The following is a 6,167-nucleotide window of genomic DNA, read 5'->3' on the forward strand; positions in this document are numbered from 1 at the left end:
AACTGAAGTCCGTCTACCACAGAACTGAACTCGTTTTTTGGTTTTTAACCTTTCTTCGGGGAGGGATTACTCAGAGAAGCAGCAAAGAGGCTTGTTGTAAATCTGCCGAAATCTACAGTTCAGGTAGGACAGAAGGTTGACATGACAACTATCACTTGTGGACTTCACAAATCTAGTAGGAATTTATAGATAAATGGTAAGTAGATGGTTACTGTTGAAAGTAAGCTGTAAGAACAGTTTGCATTGGGTGTCCAGTGAAACAATAGGCTGTGGTCAGATAAGGCCAAAATGTAACTTTTTGGCTAAAAGTTATGACCAACTAACAATGAACATCTCCCTGAACACACCACCAGCAATATGAAACATAGTGGTGGCAGCATCATGCTGTGGGGAGTTTTTTCTTCTGTAGGGACAAGGAAATTGGTCAGTGTAGATGGGAAAATGAATCCATGAATCAAAACCATTAGAGGCTCCAAAACACTTAAGACTAGGCCGGAGGTGCACCCTCATGGAGAGCAACAAGCCCAAACGTTTAGCCACAGCTTCAGTATAATGGTTCTGATCAAAGCATATTTATGTGTTAGAATTACCCAGTTAAATCCATGCCTGAATCTGTGAATATCTGTGGCAGGAGTCAAAAAGCGATGTTCTCCATCCAACCTAACTGAACTATTTTCCCAAGCAGAACGGGTAAAAACGCCAATCTGTCAACATGTAAAGCTGATAAAGAGATGTCCCAAAAGACTTGCAGCTGTAACTGCATCAAATTAAATAAAAGGAATACAAAATGCTCACTACACTTTAAAGTTTTTTTTCTTTGTAAAGAAAATTGAAAACAATGTATCTACCTTATGTACATTTATCATAGAAAATTTCGAAAAATTAAAAAAAAAAAAAAGTTCAAGAGGTGTAAATACATTTTGAGGCACTGTGCCATGAAGCCCCCTAGTGGGGGATTAGCTCGTCTGCGTGTTTGCCATCTTTGTATCTGCGCTGCTTCAGAAACATCCTCCTGTTCTGCGTATTAATTTGTTTTCTTCGAAATTGTTCTTCTATTTTTTTGGTTATTTAATTGAATGTATTTATATATTTGAATATTCCAACATAAATCAAAAGTAATTAATTGATTTCACCAGTTAAATGTGAACTACACAAAGCAAATAATGGATTTACATGGAAAAACTTAAAATTATTTCCAAATTCTTACAGTTACAGCAATGATTTGGCATAGTTAGGCATCTAAATTATAAAGAATAAAGAACTGCAACAGGGTGTCTAAGGCTGCTTACATTTATGAGCCTGCTGGGCAAAATATAATATATAGATATTATCGACCGGCTGTGTTTTACAACATGATCAAAACGTGTTATACCTTTGATGAATTCGTTTTTGTTTTTTTTGTGTGTGTGTGTATTCATGACAACAAACAAAAAGTAACTCAAGTTTACCCTACATGCTGCCTGAGTCTTGTTACTCACAAAGCAATTGGCCACGTTAGAAATAGAAAACAGAGCTTTTTACGGTCCATTAGCCAAAGTCACCCATGATGACAGATAAAAAAGCTCAGCGTTGAGGATGATCCTTGCTTCTCATCACCCTCTTCGCCGGATAATGGTACAGCCTCCCCTGAGCGGACGCGCCCTGCGTCTCTAGTAATTGGCTGCTTAGGGGACCAAGCCTTCATGGAGCGCCGCTGATTGGAGCGCCGTGTCGTCTCGCGGCCGGGATGCTGCGGCGCGCGGGAGGTTAGCTGCAGAATCACAAAGCGCCACCGGAAATCAGAAGATACCGCTACAAAATAAAAGACAGAATTTGCGGAGTCTTTCACGACAGGAATTTAGAATTTGGTTGTTTTATTTAGTCTGCTGTGCCGCTGCAGATGGGACCATGACAGCCAATGAGACGTATTTAAATTGACAATATTTAAAAAGCATTTTATATATACATTTGTTTGTTTGTTTATCCGTTTAAAACATTAGTTTAACCTGTTCGACATTAGGTTATGGCATAATTAAAGCCGTTTAAATCCGACAACATTCAGTTAATGAGCATTTTAGGTGTTTTCAAATCGAGCTTCCACCTTTGAGTCAGGGTTTAGGAATTACAAGTATGTTGTCCCTGAAAGTACTTGATTTAGAGGATCAAATATAAACGGAGAGATTAAACATGCATTGCCTTGAAGAATTACTTTTTGCCAATCCAAAAAAAAAAAAGTATGGCATGCATTTAATAACAGAATAAGACCAAAATTAATCCTATTAGCAAAAATATAATCCACGTGCAAAATGGCATATTACACATCAACCTGAGGACATCTTCTTCACCAAGAAACTTAGTGGTGGGGATGTTTTTATATATTTTTATTTTTTAATGGGGACAAGGAGGGAAAAGAAGAAAGCCACAAGATGTCCCGTTTGCTACAAGCCGTGTAGGGGACACCCACACATGGAAGAAGGTGCTCTAGTCAGATGAGACCCACATCTAACTTTGTGGCCTACATGAAAAACCCTGTCTTTGTTATATATAGGGGTATGCATGGTGGGAAATGCAACTTCTTGGAGGCTGCAGGAGACTTAAAAATCTAGTGAAGATTCTCTTTCCAGCAGGACAACAATCCTAAACACTCAGAGGATTGTTGGTGATGTAGATTAAACCAAAACCAGGAGTAAGAATGTCCCTGAACAAACTGACCTTCTGGGAGAACAATAGGGGCAACGCCATGCTGCAGGGGTGTTTCCTTAACAAGGCATTGTAACAATAAGGCAAATTTTAACTTTGGATAAGGTCAAAACAGTTTTTAGCTAAATGCATGCCTCAAACCTTACACCTATGCACTTATCAAGACATGAGGAATATCCTTTGGGGTGGCTTATAGCTATAAATCCCCATGTTTTCAGGTTCATGTTTTCGTAATTTAGAAGCAACATTATGTTATGTTAAAGTAGAGGATCAGCTTTCAGGACTGGATTTAAGGTGAATAAAATATTTGACAAAAAAAATGATGTAGGCTAATAAATACAAAAAAGTGGTGGATTTGATTTGACTTTTATTGTGAAGGGGTGCGGGAGACGTCTTTGTTTGATCTCTTCGCTGACTTTACGCAGATGATGCTGCGGTGTGCTGGTCCCAGACCGGCCGGGAAGGTGTATCCATCTGGTGTGAGTATCTGCTCGGGAAGGGCCATCCACGGATTGTGTTGCCGTAACCAGAGCGCGGATTGGAGCAGAAGCAGCAGCAGCAGCAGGCCCAACCTGGAGGTATGTGCTCCACATATTAGCAGGATTATCAAGGCCAGTGGGCTTCAGCCAGCTTCCAGGGGGAGCTGTCGCCTTAATCATCCCCTGATACCCGGACACTTTTGTCTCCACGCAACCCCTCCCCGGCGGCTAGACGTATGGGGTGTTCCTGCCATTCACAGCCTGAAGCCCAACCACACCTGCCCCGTCCGTCCAGACGGGCCGCGGGGTTTAATTAATGTCTGGCCACATAGATCGCCACCAAGCGGGCGCACTGAGATGCGAGCGCGGTTTCTGGGTCGGGAGATGACGGCTGTGCAGCTGATCATGATGGGGACCCGTTTCTTTGTGCCATGTGTCATCGTTGGACTGCGCCTGGACCCAACCAGCCAAATCTACATAATCATCTGGCAGATTAATACTGGGATAGATAGTTTATGCGTGAATGGGCAAAATGAATCACAAATCAAAGTTGGGCCCACATTTTATCACACGTTTATATAAATCACCTGCATGAATCAGCTATTATAATCAGCATGAACACTTTTCAAACACCGGTTAAAGAGGCCAACATGTATTCCCTTATGAACACCTTCCACGCCCAATCGCTGCTAAAAATCGCAGAAATAAGAGGTGAAAGCAGAGCGGAGCAGCACCACAGCTCAACCTGTAAGCATCCACGGATGTTTTTTTTTAAATTATTATTATTATTTCAGAACCTCTCCCACTATCGGCCGTCGGATCTGAACGCGTGAAGGAGTCCATGCCTTGCAGTAAACTTGCCGCGCCCTCGGACGCACGCGTCCTGCACTGCACGCACGCACAGACGGAGAGATGGGCACAGCCCGCGCCACGCACAGTTCCCAACATCCTCACCACTATGATGCGCAGGGAGGAGGCAGGAGAGAACCCTGGAGATTGCTCCTTTGTTGCTCATGAATTGTTCATCGCTGACAGTAACCCAAATTCAACCACAGCCTTCTCACAGGAGAGAAATCATTTACCAGGCAAACCTATAATTCCTTAAGTTTATACAAACAATTCTTTTCTTTTTTTTGCTGAACAATCGTACAGTTTAATTATTATTATTATTATTATTATTATTATTATTATTATTATTATTATTATTATTATTAATTAAGGGCTGAACAATTATTGTATAGAAAACCTAATGACAAGAAAGAAATACATAAAAATTTTCTGTTTTGTAAATGATTTCTCTATAGCATTATCTGAAGAACTCAAGCCTTTTCTTCATTTATTAAAGTGTCGTATTCTGGCTGTACAGGCAAACAAGTACACTATGGAATGGAATTCTGGACGGCAGCAACTTTAATAATCATCTAAATTTTAACCAAGCATAATTGTAAAACTGATGAACATTAACTACTTAATTCTGGCAAAGCCTCCTACAGCCCTCTATGTAGAACTCAAATGTCTGTGTGGGTCCAGTCTGTGGTGCCCAGTAGAGAACAGTAAGTTGTGTTTTTATGGGATCCATTATGTACAACTTTGTTTGCTAACTCGGTGATCACATTAATGTCTGAGCTGTCTCCTCTTACACAACTCTTAGTTGATCATTTAGATCACGGTTTCAGGATTTCCCATACAATGCAAAGTAATGACATCCAGAATCGCTCCTAGTCTAAAGTTTTATTGCTATTAACGATAGAGCCAGGGTTTTTTATTTTAGGCAAGGCAAGGCAAATTTATTTATATAGCACAATTCAGTACAAAGACAATGCAAAGTGCTTTACGTGATTAAAATATAGCAAAAATAAAACAGAATAAAAGCAAGTAGGAATAAAATGTAGATAGAAAAAAAGAACAAAAAAGTGGTGATTCAGTTGACTAGAACAGTTGAAGGCAATCTTAAACAAATGTGTTTTTAATCTTGATTTAAAGGAACTCAGGTTTTCTGCACCTTTACAATTTTCTGGAAGTTTGTTCCAGAAAATACTAAATACTGCTTCTCCTTGTTTAGTTCTGGTTCTAGGTATGCAGAGAAAGCTGGAGCCAGAAGACCTGAGTGGTCTGGAGGGTTGATACACTGATAACAAGTCTGTGATGTATTTAGGTGCTAAGACACTCAGGGATTTATAGACTAACAGAAGTATTTTAAAGTATTTTAAGCCTTAGTTTAAAAAAAAAGTATTTACTTGAAGACAAGCTGAATGTTTTAACCAACTGAAGGGTCTGTCAATGAATTTCTTAAGCTAAAAATTAACTCATCTGACATGCAAGCACATGCTTCATTAGCCTGTGTTTTGTTCGAGGTTCCATGACAAAATTGGGGAGAGTTTAGAAAGGAAATTAACATCAACAATTGATAAATGAAAATTGTCGCTGCAGTTTTACGGGTTAAAATCCATTTGTTTCTTTTATAAGTGCCCGGTGGGTTTATTCGGTCTGGTTGCCTTACAGTTTTCAAACCACATTTGTCCTGCAAAAGACACGATAGATTAAAGACACGACGGACCTTTTCTGGTACTGACAACAAAGCAAAGAGCTCAAAATGATTCATATTTCCCAACAGATTTAGATTTAAAGCTATTTGCTGTGAATGATCGAGATTGCTACTCATAAGAAGTGACACAGACATCCCTAAAAAACTTCGATGGAACAAAGAGGGGCGCCTGCTGTCTCTGCCCATTTCCTGCCTGATTGCAGTGAATGAAGGCCACTATCCTTAGAGACCTTAATCAGATTCAAGTTCGGATTCTGACTGGATCGGTCCAAACTGTTAGTATGACTTGGAAAAAGACATGTCAAGTAATGTTTAATCTTACAGGGGCATGCCTATCTCTCTACCTACCTACCTACCTACCTGCTGCCTATTTCTGCACTCATAACAACAATGATAATTATATATAGATGCATACATAAGTACTTAAACCAACAGGACACATTGAAAGTAATTCAAAAAATGCT

General features: G+C 39.8%; 1 protein-coding gene across 1 annotated transcript in view; it reads left to right on the forward strand.

The window, feature by feature from the left end:
• Positions 1-3,104: 3,104 nt before the first annotated feature.
• Positions 3,105-6,167, forward strand: part of dpysl5a (dihydropyrimidinase like 5a) — a gene marked incomplete in the record, with an annotated part of 13,918 nt that continues 10,855 nt past the window's right edge. Inside the window, 1 exon segment of the mRNA XM_036150682.1 lies at positions 3,105-3,244.

Source organism: Fundulus heteroclitus, chromosome 19, assembly GCF_011125445.2.
Source record: "Fundulus heteroclitus isolate FHET01 chromosome 19, MU-UCD_Fhet_4.1, whole genome shotgun sequence".
Classification (NCBI taxonomy): domain Eukaryota; kingdom Metazoa; phylum Chordata; class Actinopteri; order Cyprinodontiformes; family Fundulidae; genus Fundulus; species Fundulus heteroclitus.